Source organism: Callithrix jacchus, chromosome 9 (genome assembly GCF_049354715.1).
Source record: "Callithrix jacchus isolate 240 chromosome 9, calJac240_pri, whole genome shotgun sequence".
Taxonomy (NCBI): Eukaryota; Metazoa; Chordata; class Mammalia; order Primates; family Cebidae; genus Callithrix; species Callithrix jacchus.
Window position 1 is genome coordinate 27,216,768 of NC_133510.1, and position 15,197 is coordinate 27,231,964.

Sequence of the window (15,197 nt, forward strand, 5' to 3'; positions counted from 1 at the left end):
AAGGAGTTTCTCCAAAGGGTCTGTCGGCACCTGATTCCATGTCCTGTGAACTTGGGAGAAGGCTGAGCTAGACACTTTCCTTCCGTGGGTACTGCTCACTTTAGAAAGTAAGTCAAGCTGGGTGCGGTGGCTCACATCTGTCATCCCAACATTTTGGGTGGCCAAGGCGGGCAGATATGCTGAAGCCAGGAGTTCATGACCATCCTTCCCAACATGGCAAAACCCTGTCACTACTGAAAATACAAAAATTAGCCAGGCATGATGGTACACGCCTGTGGTTCCAGCTACTCAGGAGGCTGAAGCAGGAGAATCGCTTGAACCCAGGAGTCGGAGGTTGCAGTGAGCCGAGATCATGAACCTGCACTCCAGCTTGGGCCACAGAGTGAGACTCTGTCTCAGAAAAACAAGAGAGTCAGAGTCAGGGCCTGCCCTGGGGTCGTCCATCGGACAGCTGTGCATTACTTGCAGGTGAAAAATTTCCCAGAACACAGCTAAGCCTGGTTGTCCTGCTTGTAGGAATCCAGCATGTAGCTAATTATCAGCTCCACCTGGGCTGTTTTTACCTGGTCCCTACCCATATCTTCAATTAGGATTCATGTCCTGGGGGCTCAAGAAAGTCTAAGCTTTTAGAAAGCTCTCCGGTGACTCTCATCACCGGATGAGAGGCATGGATCTACAGCTTTCTGGCCCAGAGACACCTGGGACACAGGAGGGGTCAGAGCTGCCTGTGATGCTGGTTGTTAACTGGTGGGGACCTTGGAGCCCAGGGTACCAGGACCAAGGGGTCCCCACCTGTCCTAGGCTTCTGAGGAGGAGAAGAAAGGAAGGCTGGAAAAGCCCATGTGGAAGAATAGAGCTGCTCTACCTCCTGGATGTCCAGGGCCATCCTTGATAGTGGGCCATTGCAAGGTAGTGATATCAAGTTCCATTTTTAAAAAGCCCTGTGACTGGGTGCAGTGGCTCACACCGGTAATTTCAGCACTTTGGGAGGCCAAAGCAGGTGGATCACCTGAGGTCAAGTGTTTGAGACCAGCCTGGCCAACATGGTGAAACCCTGTCTCTACTAAAAATATAAAAATTAGCCCGATGTGGTGGTGTGTGCCTATATTCCCAGCTACTTGGGAGGCTGAGGCAGGAGAGTCGCTTGAACCCAGAAGGCATAAGTTGCAGTGAGCTGAGATCACTCCATTGCATTCCAGTCTTGAGTGGCAGAGTGAGATTCCATCTAAAAAAAAAAAAAAAAAAAAGTGAGCCCTTTTACAGAAAACTATTAAGCAAACAACAGTACAGTGGTACCTGCCAGACTGATGTGTGGGTACCTGCTTTTCCTTGATGTTCTAGAGTAGAGCTGCACTGTCTAAAATTTTTGTCAGCAGCCTCATGGATCTATGGAGTACTTGAAATGTGCTGGTGTGACAGGCAGAGTTGCCAAACTCAGTAAATAAAGTTGAGGATGCCTCCTCCATCAGTGTGGGCTACGCACAGTGACTTTCTTCCAGAATGGAAAGGGAGATAAAAGAGTAACTTTACAGTGGCAAAACCTGACATACTGCCCCAGAAGCCAGCCAAGGTTAACGTAGTGATGCATCATGTTAATAGCACACCTGGGTAAGACACCTGAGGCCCTGGGGGGCCAGGGCTTAGAAGCTTCAAATTCCACAGCCACTCCTCTCCTCACTACTCTCACGTGGCTCCTGCAGAGAGTAGTGACAGTGCCCTAAGGGGCCTTTAGGAGGCTGATGGGACCACAGGACGTCTCTTGGAGGCCTGGAGAGGCATGTGAGGCCTTGGCATTTTCCACAGGTATGACAGCCGGGGTTGGTGCTTGAGACCTCTGGTCAGAGCTGGTAATGCTGCATAATGAATTGCCACAAATTTAGGAGTTTAAAAAAAAACAAATGTATTGGCCAGGTGCAGTGGCTCACACCTGTAATCCCAGCACTTTGGGAGGCCAAGGCAGGCATATCACCTGAGGTCGAGAGTTCAAGACTAGCCTGACCAACATGGAGAAATCCTGTCTCTACTAAAAATACAAAAACTTAGCCAGGCATGGTGGCACATGCCTGTAATTCCAGCTACTTGGGAGGCTGAGCAAGGGAGAATTGCTTGAACCCAGGAGGCATAAGTTGCAGTGAGCCAATATTGCACCACTGCCCTTCAGCCTGGGTGACAAAGCAAGACTCCATCACAGAAAAAGAACAGCCTTGTTAAATTCCTCGCATGCATTGATGCACTTGCTGTAATATTTATTTCTGCTATTGTGAGGAATAAATAGCAGGGCTCCCAGGGCTGCCCTGCCTATTGCGAGACCTTTTTTTGTCTTCCTAAGTGTGAGACTATTTTCCCTGCCTTTACCACATTGTCTGCCTCTCTGGCTGGTGTCATACCCCTTTAAGGAGAGTGAGCACGTTGGCTTTGGGATCTTGGTCTCCCCAGTTTGCCAGCAGGCGCCGACTTGACATGAGAAATAAATGTCAGTGGGAAAAATCTTTCTTTATTTTGAGATGGAGTCTTTCTCTGTTGCCAGGCTGGAGTGCAATGACACAATCCTGGCTCACTGCAACTTCTGCCTTCCAGGTTGAAGCGATTCTCCTGCCTCAGCTTCCTGAGTAGCTGGGACTACAGGCACGTGCCACCACGCCCAGCTAATTTTTGTATTTTTTAATAGAGATGGGGTTTCACCATGTTGGCCAGGATGGTATTGATCTCTTGACCTTGTGATCTGCCCACCTTATCCTCCCAAAATGCTGGGATTACAGGCATGAGCCACCGTGCCCAGCCAGGAAAAGTCTTTTTAAAGATGCACATGTATAGTAAAATGCATATCCCAACACACATGTTATTGCACCTGTTGATGTGTGTCTTAGGAAGCCTGAGGTAGGGAAGTTTGGTAGGTGGAAGTTACTTTCCATCTCCTTTTTCATAGCATGGCACATGAAACAGAAGATTTTTGCCTTTAGCACTTCTCTGGGAGTGTCCTGTTTATTCCATGGTCATAGGTCGTTAGTACCAAATTTACTTGAAAACCAAATTTACTGTGAAATTATACAGAAAGAAAGAATGAGGAATCTTGGATAACGGGAAAGCAACCAGCCAGTTTTATAAAAATTCCAACATGGGTGGTTTATAACTAATTGGAAAAATATATCTTGTCTTAGTTGACTTACTCCTTTTTGCAGTGCTGGAGAGGGCCTTAAGTGTTCCTAGAAGGTTTAAGGAGCAGAATCAGCTCCCAAGGTGGTCAGCACAGTGACAAAAAAGGATAAAGGGCTCTGCCTGCCTCTGAGGGTCCTTCAGTCATGGCCAGCTCTGTCTAGGGGAGCAAAGACCCTGTCTGTCCTCAGCCTCCCATGGGGTTGGGAGAGCCGAGCATGGGCACTTGTTCTGGCTGGAAACGTAGCCTTCAAAACAAGGCTCCAGAGGCAGAGTTTGAGACCCAAACAGGAGAAAGAGACGGCCAATGTTGATGCTCTCAGAGCGGAGGGTCCCAAACTGTCTGATTATAGGTGCAGTGTTGGGCCCTTACATACTTTTACAAAGTTATTTTGAGAGACACCGAAGTCAGTGAACCCACTTTCTCTTCCTCATTGGAGTTCTCTGGAAAAGAGTGTTCCCAGGGACGGATGATCTGACGGGGCCACGGCCCGGCCAGTGTCCTTAAGAGGGAAAGCTGGATCAGCAGAGGGAACCTAAGCCCCAGCTGATCATACAGGCTACACTAGGCCAGGATCTGTGGACACCAACAGCCTGCCCTAAAGCTCCAAAGTCAGACAGGCCTGGTCCGTCCTGGTCCTAGTTTGCTAGCCAGTCTCAGTCCCCGGAGTCATCTCTTGGAGAGCTGATGCAATCTTGTTTGTGAGATGAAGCAAATGGCATTGCTCCTATCCCCACCAGCCTGGTGTCAGGATGAAATTCAACATAGAAAGCACCCTCCCCCGCCCCCGTGGACCAAGAGGTGATGCTATTAGAGTTATATGGGTTTGTGATTTCCCCTTATTGTTTCCATTTCCTTCCTGAAACCCTGCAAGAGGCTTCCTGGGAAAGGAAGGGTCTTTCAGATGCCTGAGTGCAGCTGGGAATGGCTGTTCCCAGTTAGCCAGGCTGGTTGGAGCTCAGGGTGAGTTGGCTGGGTTGTGGGTTTGAAACACCAGAGCCACTGAGGCATAGCTGGCCCACTGCCAAGTGCTGCAACCAACCTGCAAATGCCACCATTGCGGATACCTGGGAGACGTTTTAGCATTGACCAAAAGGGTTGTTAGGTCTTGTCCTGCTCAGGACGGGGCTCTGAAGAGTGATCTGTTGTCATATTCTAAGGACAGATCTGGGTCCTGTTCCTCCCAGGGACCCCAAACAGAATGCCCATGATAGGACCCCAGCCCATGGGCACAGCCCCTCTTGTTAGTATTAATTATGCACTTATGTGAAATGCACCCGCTCTTGAAGAGGGGGAAAGCCAGTGATTAAAACAGTTGAGGGCAGGTGACCAGGCTGTTTCAGACTCCATTAGGAAATGGCTCCGAGGGGGTTACTTTAGAGCAAGGGAAAGGTCTCCCTGTTGGAGGGGCTCTGTGCCGGGCCAGCCCCTTACTTTAAATCCCGGCCTACCCAAGAATCGTCATTAGGTGGCTCTGAAGTAGGAACTGCTACTTAATCTTCAGGGATCAGCACAAAATGAAAATTAATAATTTTCAGAAATTAAGATTAAAATGGGCTGGGTGCAGTGGCTTACATCTGTATTCCCATCACTTTGGGAGGCTGAGGCAGGTGGATCACGAGGTCAGGAGTTTTGAGACCAGCCTGCCAACATGGTGAAACCCCAACTCTACTGAAAATACAAAACTTAGGTGGGCATGGTGGTGGGTGCCTGTAATCCCAGCTTCTAAGGAGGTTGAGGCAGGAGAATCACTTGAACCCGGAAGGTGGAGGTTACAGTGAGCCAAGATCACGCTGTTGCACTCTAGCCTGGGTGACAGTAAGAGACTATGTCTCAAAAAAAAAGAAAGAAAGAAAAAAAAAAAGATTAAAGCAACAGAGCATTCAAGCAAGCGTTAGGGACCCTTTTGAGCACAGGGCCCTGGCTGTGTAGTTTGTACACTGGCCCAGGTCTTGAGATGGTGCAAGGCAGGCAACTGGCCTGCACCATGTGGGTGAACTGAGTTACCCTGCCATTTGTGGGGGTTGATGGGATCTTTGCTAGGCCATTGGCCTAGGCAAGGCTGATGACATGAGTGGGGCTTACCCTGGTCTGGGCTGAATATGATACACTGGGACAAGTTGAAGGGAGGGGGATTGGAGCAGGGTGCTCCAGGGGACATCATCTGTGTACAACAGGAAGCCCTGGAGCTTGGACACATGAATTAATCATTTATCACAAGTTCAAAGCAAAACCCAGAAGACCAGGCAATGATGCATTGAAACTGTCACTACCCAAGTTAGCATTTTCCTGTATCATTAAAAAATGTTTTATAGATAAGAGGTCTCACTGTATTGGCCAGGATGGTCTCAAGCTCTTGGTCTCAAGTGATCCTTCCACCTTGGCCACCCAAGGTTTTGGGATTATACGCATGAGACACTGCCCCTGGCCTTTGACACTGTTTTAAATTTTTGATATATCTGTGATTTTTGGATTATACCTGTTATGTTACTTCCATTAGAGAAAATTGACCTGGCCAGGTGAGGTGGCTCATGCCTGTAAGCCCAGTATTTTGGGAGGTCGAGGTGGGCAGATCACATGATGTTTCTCCTGTGAGAGTTTGAGACCAGTTTGGATAACATGGTGAAACTCCACCTGTACTAAAAACACACAAATTAGCCAGGCATGGTGATGTGGGTCTGTAATCCCAGCTACTCAGGAGACTGAAGCAGGAGAATCTCTTGAACCTATGAGATGGAGATTGCAATGAGCTGAGATTTTGCCACTGCACTTCTGCCTGGGCTACAGAACAAAACTCTGTCTCCCAAAAAAAACAACAACAAAAAAAACGTTCAAAAGCAGATTTTTGTCATTGCACTAATCACTAACCATGGGCATACAAGGACAAATGAAAAGAGAGCAAAATAATTTATGCCTTGTTTTCTTTGCCTTTGACCTTCAGCCCCATGCATTCCTGCAAATGCTTTGCCCACAGCAAACATTTGAAGACCTTAACTTTTCTGTTTTAAGTGAGATTTCCAAGTGAATTTATGTTGTCTGGAAAGACAATCCCATCCCTTTACTGGAGAGCAATTGGTATTTGAAGAGAATGAGATCAGGTTGCTAAGGACAGCCTTGTTTGCAATTTTTGGATTATATAAATTATTGGTGAATAAGAAAAATAATTTTATTCTTTCTTTCAGATGGTAAACCAGAGGAGAGGTGTATTATGCATCTCTAAGTCCTTCAATTTCATCACCTGAACACGGGGCTATTAATTAGCACCGGGCAGATTGGAGGCTGAGGTGTGGGTTGACCCACAGCACCTATCATGGAATAAGCATTCAGGGCCTGTCAGTCACAGTCACAACACCTGTTAAGGTGTTGCGGGAACCCAGGTCTCCTGCTGCCCTTCTAATGAGACTGTGGGACATGATGCAGCCTTCTCAGCCCCAGGTAAGACTCCTTGAGCAGGGGAAGGCCCCAAAGACCCTGCTCAGCCTGCTGGGTGACCTTCAGCCCTGACACCTACCTGGTTCCTGCCATCCCAGCCGATAATCAGGTCCCAGTGGCTGCCTCCCAAATGCTCTGAGGACACCCTGCACTGTCCCTCTGGGAATCCCCATTACAATGAGACTTCAAGTCTTCTCCAGGAGGTGACATCTGCCTCCCCAGCCCTCAGACCTGGGCTGGCCTTGTGATGTTGTAGTAGAATTTGGTGAAGTGACTGAGCGAGTGCCAGTTCTAAGCCCAGGCCTTAAGAGGCCTCGCCACACTTCCTCCCTTGAACCCCTTACCAGCCTCATGAGAACCAACTCTGCTCGCCTTTGGGCTGGTGCCACCTGGGGTTGGAGGGAGCCTGGTTTTAGCTCAGGATGTCTGAGCAAAGCTGACAGCCAGCCCCCGAGCAGGTTAGAGAGCCCAGCCAAGGCCAGCAGATCCGCCTGCTCACCCTACAGATCTTGAACATGTGGAAGACCAGAAAAGCTGCCCAGGTAACCCACAGCCTTGTGAGCAAGGACCAATGCTTGCTTGATGCCACTGAGTTTCGGAGCAGTTTTTTACCATCTTGAATCAAGATCTAATGGGAGCAGCCCCAACCTTCAACAACCTGCATCGCTCTTGGGGGACTCACATGCATGGGTGACCTGCGCCCTCTCAGATTCTTCATGCCCCCATGCCACCCAGTCCTATACTCTGCTTCCATCTCGGGGTATGACAGGTGGCACCCCATAGCTGAGTCCTCGCAACAGTCTGCACACCCTGGGTCTTCTTCCTTTGTCCCCCAGGTGAGTCAAGCTGCCCTGACCTGTATCACTTGACCCGACCTCCTGAGGCCCCTGCACAGTCCTGCTTTCCCAGACCCCTACAGCAGGAGGCTACCTGGGGGCCCTTTGTGCTGTAGTGAGCTCTGACCTCTGTACAAAGGACACCCACCTGTTCAGATGGGCTGCAGGGAGCTGTGCCCAGAGACACTGGCACTGGCTGGTTCTTAGGGCATCACCCAGTCACTGGTTCTAGGGAGGCTGACCACATGCAGGGCTGGAAGCCTCTTCCCTGCCACCCACTGACCCACCATGTGCAACACTGTGACTACAGTGTGGGGTTGCAAGCTGTGAGGCTCACCAAGGGTGGCAGAAATATACAAACACATGAATGCACGTGCATGTATACACACATGCACACAGGCATACACACATGCATGCTCACATAAGGCATGCACACACAGGCATACACATGCACACATGCATACCGGCATGCACACAAGCACACATACAGGCATGCACACATACACAGGCATATATACGTGCAAATACAAGCATGTGCACACATGCAAGCACACATGCACATACAGGCATGCACACACACACAAATGCACAGGCCGACACCTGTGCATACAGGTCTGCACACATACACAGGCACACATGAGCACATACAGGCATGCACACACATAAAGGCATACACACACATGCACACTGCCTTTGCCTGTTGAGAACCTGCTCATTTCCTCTGCCTTCCAGGGCACACAAGTGGCAAGTGTGATGCTGGGAGGATTCTGTCAGGCTACCTGGCAAACCGTGCCCCCGGGCTGGGGTCTACACTCTGTCTCTGCACCTGGTGGGTCCAGGGTTGGTCTCTTCTCTGTGCCCAGGGGGTTTCTCATACAGCAACTGAGAGTCTGCATGGCTGCACAGACCACGAGTGATAGCCCCTTCCAGGGATGCCTGTTCCTGGAGGACCCCGGGGCTCATGGCTGCCATCAGGGCTGCATTGGCACTCACATCCCCTGGCACCATAACTGCCCAGTCGCACTCAGGATAAGCCCTAGCTCCTCTCTTTTGGCTGAGATCCTGCATGCCCTGAGTCCCCCAGTCCTTCTGCCTCACCTCCTCCCTTCTCCCCACTCTGGCCACGCTGGCCTCCCTGATGCTGCTCCACATGCAAAGCTCGTTTCCACTTGGGGCTTCTGCCTGAAGTGCCTCTGCTCAGATCTGCACCTCAGCGAGCAGCTTCTTATCCCTCAGATCTCAGCTGGGAAGTCACCTCCTCCTAGAGGACTTCCCAGACCACCCCACCTAAAGAAGCCCCACACTCCACAAAGGCCCTGCTTGCTCTCACAGTCTTTCCCACACGTGGAAATAGTCATGTTGGATGTTATTTTGCTTATGTATGTCTTATTGCTTAATGCCTGTCTCCCCGAGGGGTGACAGCTGGGCCATCTTGCTTCCTGATGGATCCCTCGTGCCTAGAATCACACCTGGGATCAGCAGGTGCTCAGTGATGGCTTCTTTTTGAGACCAAGTCCCACTCTGTTGCCTAGGCTGAAGTATAATGGCGCGATCTCGGCTCACTGCAACCTCTGCCTCCCGGGTTCAGTCAATTCTCCTGCCTGAGCCTCCCAAGTACCTGGGATTACAGGCGCCCACCACCACACCCAGCTAATTTTTGTTTAGTTGAGATGGGATTTCACCATGTTGGCCAGGCTTGTCTCGAACTCCTGACCTCAGATGATTTACCCATCTTGGCCTCCCAGAGTGCTGGGATTACAGGCATGAGCCACTATGCCCAGCCAGGGATGATTTGTTGAGTGGCTGGGTCACCACTGCCCACATCCCCTCACACACTCTGCAGGCTGAGGTTTCTGAAGGGCCTGGGGAGAGGCTTGGAGAGGCTCCCAGTGAGGGCCAACTCCTGGCCATCCCACAGCACCACGTGGTGCAGGACACAGGTCCCATGAGCTCGCTCATATGTGGTCTGCAGGACAAGCTCTCTGGGAAATGTGCTGAGCTGGCAGAGAATGATGGCACCACAGGGGAACCTGACCCACACTTCTGCCTGGGATGAGAAAGGAGAAAAGCTTGCAGCAGAGGAGAAAGGGAGTATTTATGGATCATTTATAGTTTTCTCCATGGTGACATAACATCAGGGAATCAAAAAGGCAAATGCTCCCTAAGGATGAGCAGATAACATAAAGGAGGGGAGTGGGTGAAGGGACTGTGGCCGACTGGAGACAGCACAGAACAGCTACTTCTCATCTCCGTGGTCAAGCTGTGTGGCTCTGGGCACATTTCCAACCTCTGAGCCTCACTTTCCTAGACAATGAAGGCAAGAAAATGTCAGTCTCTGCAAGATAATACAAACTGCACTCAGCCCAGGGCTATATTGTAAAGAGGAGCTTGTAGGAGCCACGCAGTTAGTATTGGGATTTCTCAATCATGTAGTTAGCAAGTATATGCTCCCAAGCCAGTGCTGAGTGCATGAGTACAAAAATAGCCAAGACCTGGTCCTGGCCCTTATGGAGCTTCCAGGCTGACAGGGAGATAGTCACAAAACAGAAAATTATACGACAAGGATGGTCACAAGAGACATTCAAGGGAGAAAGGAACGCAGAGAAGCAAGCTTGGGGAGGAGGCAGGGAAGAGCATTCCAGGAAGATGGAAGAGCCTGTGCCTTTTCGCAGTCCCTACTGGTAGGTACCATAGTCTGAGGGTCACTTGAGGGCACTGCAGGGGGACTGCTGGGGTGGGGTAGGAAGTTTGCTTGCTTTTTTTTTTTTTTTTCTTAAGATGGAGTCTTGCTGTCATGCCCAGGCTGGAGTGCAGTGGCTCAGTCTTGGCTCACCACAACCTCCACCTCCCCAATTCAGGCAAATCTCCTGCCTCAGCCTCCTGAATAGCTGGGACTACAGGCGTGTGCCACCACACCTGGCTAATTTTTGTATTTTTAATAGAGACGGTTTCACCATGTTGGTAAGGGTGGTCTCGGTCTCTTGATCTTGTGATCCTCCCTCCTCAGCCTCCCAAAGTGCTGGGATTACAGGCATCTACATAGATTTTCAAATGGCTGCATTTATCATCCAAGGCTAGCTTAAGCACCACCTCCTCAGTGGAGCCTTCCCTGGCCACCTAATCTTAATACACTCCCTGTTCACTCAGTCACTTCAGTACATTTTCTCCATATCTTACTACTATCTATTTGTGTCGTTTTGGGTAATCTCCCCCACTACAGTACACAATTGATGAGAGGAGGGATTAATCAGTTCCACTTTAGGTCACACCCCACCTTCTGAAATAGTACCTGGCACCTAGTAGATGTTCAATAAATCATGCAAAAGGAAGAAGGGATGGATAAAGACACCAGCTGATAATCTACTCCAGCAAATTTTGTCCATTTCACAGCCTTGCCTGCCCTTCTTCCCAGGAATCAGGACATTAGGACAATTTCTTTTTTCTCCAAGTGCTGTCCCAGGAGCCCCCCACCGCCACCCCAGCATGCCCTTGGCCTGAGCTGTCCTCCACACACCTGCAGGAAGGAATGTTCCAGCTTCATAAAGTTGGTGAGACTGGCCTTAGCAGCTACCAGATGGGTGCTGATGTGAAAACGATGCTCCTCCATGCCCAACGCAAACCTCACCCTTGGAGTAGTGTAGCTGAATCAGGAAAACACACACACACACACACACACTAAATCTCATCAGGGCTCTGATGGAACATTTAAGCAGATGCTGGCTTTAAGCCATGAACTCTGCCTCCTGAAGCCCCAGGCCCAAGAGACCCACAGCTTTCTGGGCTGGAGGAACTGTTGAAGTAAGTGTTTGGAGACTCAGTTTAGGCCATCGGATGTGGTCATAGCCATTGTCTTCTCAGGTCCTCCCTGCTATAACACTGACTTGAAAAGATCTACCAGCCTGGCTCTAGCAGGCAAGAACTCTAGTTGCAGTACTGTGGCAGACAGCAGGGGGCAGTATAGCAGAAAGGACAATGCTTGGGCTTGTGTCAGCATCAAACACACAGAGCTCCAAGGGTGGATGCACCACTGAGTGGTGAGTAATCTCCAGCTAGTTCCTTAACCACCTGAGCCTCAGCCTTCTAATTCAAAACACAGGGATAAAGACATCTATTTTATTTTGGGTCGCTATCAACATTGTGTGAAATAATGTGCTAACTTCCAGGTTGGCTGAACAGCAGATTCGCTAGGGGAAACTTACTAAAAATATATTCTGGGCTCCTGCTGAAAACCTACAGAGACGGAGTCTCTGAGAAGAGGTTCAAGAGCTGGTACTTTTTTTTTTTTTTTTTAATTGAGATGGGGTCTCACTCTGTCACCCAGGCTGGAGAGCAGTGGCACATTCTCGGCTCAAGGCAACCTCCACCTCCCAGGTTCAAGTGATTCTCCTGCCTCAGCCTCTCGAGTAGCTAATATTACAGACGTGTGCCACCAAGCCCGGCTAATTTTGGTATTTTTAGTAGAGGCGGGGGTTTCGCCATGTTGGCCAGGCTAGTCTTGAACTCCTGACCTCACTTGCTCTGCCCACCTCAGGGTCGCAAAAGTGCTGGGATTACAGGCTCGAGCCACCACATCTGGCCAAGAACTGGTACTTTTAATGGGCTCACCAGAGATGTGTCATTACATTAGTGATATCCCTGTCAGAAATGTTCAGCCTGAATCTTGTCTTCAGCAAACAATCTGACAAATCCACATTAGGAAAATGTTTTGCAAAATAACTTCCTCGACACTTCACAATTATCAATGCAGGATTTTTGTTTTTTTTCGGAGACAGGGACAGGTTCTGGTCTGTCATCCAGCCTGGAGTGTGCAGTGGTGTGAACACAGCTCACTGTAGCCTCAACCTCCTGGGCTCAAGCAATTCTCCCCTACCTAAGCCTCCCAAGTAGCTGAGACTACAAGTAGGCACTGCTATGTGTGGCTAATGTTTTCATTTTTTGTAGAGACAGGGTCTCCCTAGGTTGCCCAGGTTGGTCTTGAACTCCTGAAGTCAAACAGTTCTCCCATCTTAGCCTCCCAAAGCATTGGGAGTACAAGTGTGAGCCACTGCATCTGGTTGGCATTTTTTTTAAAGGTGGTCAATGATAATAAAATGTTTAGGGGGAATCATTGATATCTGCAAACTTACTTTGAAACATATCCAAAACTAAGATGGATGGAGAGCTATGTGATTACACAAAATAAAATGTGAACAGGAAAATCTAGGTATGTGGGTGTTCAACTGTGAAATTTTATTAGTGTCTGAAAAATTGTCTAATAAAATGTTGGGGGGTGGATGCTGGGCACAGTGACTCAAGCCTGTAATCCCAGCACTTTGGGAGCCCAAGGTGGGTGGATCACTTGAGGTCAAGAGTTTGAGACCAAGCCTGGCCACCGTGGTGAAACCCCATCTCTACTAAAAATGCTAAATTTAGCCAGGTGTGGTAGTGCATGCCTGTAATTCCAGCTACTTAGGAGGTTGCGGCAGTAGAATTGTTTGAACCCAGTGGGGGGGAGGTTGCAGTGAGTGGAGATTGCATCACTGCACTCCTGCCTGGGTAACAGAGAAACTCTGTATCAAAATAACTTAAAAAACATTGGTTAAGGAAAGGTAGGGTGTGGAAGGAGAATGTTCTAGATCAGGAGCTGGCTTTTGGGTCAAATGTGGCCCACAACCTGATTTTGTAAATAAAGTTTTATTGTAATTCAGCCGTGCCTATTCACTCACATGTCATCTATAGCTGCTTTTGTGTTACAATTGTAATTCAGCCGTGCCTATTCACTCACATGTCATCTATAGCTGCTTTTGTGTTACAATGACAATTCTGAGTAGCAATCATAAGGTCTGCAACCTCTACATTTCACTTTACAGTAAAAGTAGACCTCTGTTCTAGATTAAGAAAATTAGAAAGACATGGCAATTATGCACGCTGTGCTATCTTGGCCTGCATCCCAGATTTAAAACAAAACAACACAGTTTTTAAAAGAATGTTATTGGGAAAGCTGGGAAATTTTATATGGGCTGTACATTAAATGAAGGTACTCCAATGTTCAGTTTCCTGAATGCAGTAATTACTGTGTTAAATCAGAAAATATCCTTGTTACAGGAAAGAGGTGAAGTATTTCAGAGTAAAAGTGTGACATCTTTAGAAACATCTCTATATTCTTAATGATACAGAAAAAATGTATGTATGATAATACAAAATTTATGTAACAGATGAGAAATATGGAAAGGTGTTAACAATTGATAAATGTTCACTGTCCCACAGTAACTTTTATATAGGTTCAAATGACTCAACACAAAACTTGGGGAAAAACTAAGCAGCTCCCTGAACGGAGCCAGGTGTGGTGATACCACCTGTAGTCCCAGCTACCCTGGAGGCTGAAGCAGGAGGATCACTTGTACCCCAGAGCTTGAGGCTGCAGTGAACTATGATATGTCACTACACTCCAGCCTGGGTGACAGAGCAAAACCCTGTCTCAAAAAGAAATTTTAAAAATGTAAGGCCGGGCATGGTGACTCACACCTGTAATCCCAACATTTTGGGAGGCTGAGGTGGTGGATTATTTGAGGTCAGGAGTTTGCAACCAGCTGGGTAAGATGGTGAAACCCCATCTCTACAAAAACAAAACAAAACAAAAAAATTAGCCAGGTGTGGTGATGCATGCCTGTAATCCCAGCTATTCAGGAGGCTGGGGCCGGAGAATCGTTTGAACCCAGTAGTCGGAGGTTGCAGTGAGCCGAAATCATGCCACTGCTCTCCAGCCTGGGTGACAAAGGGAAACTGTCTCAATAAATAAATAAATAAGGAAAGAAAGAATTTCCCCGAATGATTGTGCAGTTGTAGCGAAGTGCAGGGAACTCCAAAATCATGTGTAAATTCAGCAGAGAACCCTAGCACGTAGCATGTGCTCTGTAAAGAAATTCGGCCTGGGCCAGGACTAGGAGGGTGCCTAGCAAAACACGGTGGCTGGCCAGAAAACAAAATGACCAGTTGGCGATGTGACCATTCACACATGCACTCACCCTTTCATGCCCTGTTTTTTTACTGAGCATCTACTATGCACTGGGCCCTGTGCCAGGCACTAGGCATGCCCTGCAGGGAGCTCCAGATTTGGACATGGACAATGACAGCTCAGAGGGACAGAGGAACCTGGCCTAAGTCTAATGGGCCCTTCTGTCCACTCCCAGGAACCCCCAGTCCTTCCTGCAAAGCAGAAACAGGAGTGACACTGGCTCAGCTCAAACGGCTGCGTCATCAGCTCCAGCCTCTACAAGTGCGCCAGGCACTGGGTGAGGAGGCCTCCCCCATCTCCCAAAGGGCTCGTGGGTCTGGCTGTGGGTCGGCCCAGGAATGTAAACCTGGGTATGTTTGGAAAAGCTGGAACAAGAGGTTTCCGAGGGTGGCCCACGTGGGCCTGCTTCAGGCTGGCGGACAGATGCACATGCGTTAACATGCCCCAGAGGGGCCTGGCCTCCTTCCACCTGGGGCAAGCATCTGGAACCAGTTAGGAGCCAGGTGGCTGGGGCAGAGTTACTTTAGCTGAGACTGAGGCTGAGCTGGGGCAGCAGCCCAGGAGGGAGGGGAAGAAATGCTGGCCTGAGAACAGCAGCTCTGCTAGAAGGAAGGAAAGATAGGGCTTGAAGCTGGCAAGATGCTGCCTTGTTCAGTGCCCCCAGGGCCAGGTTGAGACCAAGTCAACTTCCCCAAGGAGGGTCAGAGAGCCAGGATCACATCAGTGGCCCAATGCAGGGCTATTCCCACACCCTAAGACCCAAGGGCCATATGGTTTCCTG

The 15,197-nt window shown here is 49.1% G+C and overlaps 1 long non-coding RNA gene across 12 annotated transcripts in view; it reads left to right on the forward strand.

Annotated features, from left to right (window-relative positions):
• The window catches only part of LOC128931298 (uncharacterized), a 122,715-nt gene that overhangs the window by 95,332 nt on the left and 12,186 nt on the right, over positions 1-15,197 (forward strand). For 9 of the 12 annotated variants that reach the window (XR_013522659.1, XR_013522658.1, XR_013522660.1 and 6 more), the window contains one exon: positions 6,337-14,693. This is a non-coding gene — a long non-coding RNA (uncharacterized LOC128931298). The remainder of the gene's footprint in view (positions 1-6,336; positions 14,694-15,197) is intronic. The other 3 variants (XR_013522664.1, XR_013522663.1, XR_013522668.1) reach the window with 2 other exon arrangements.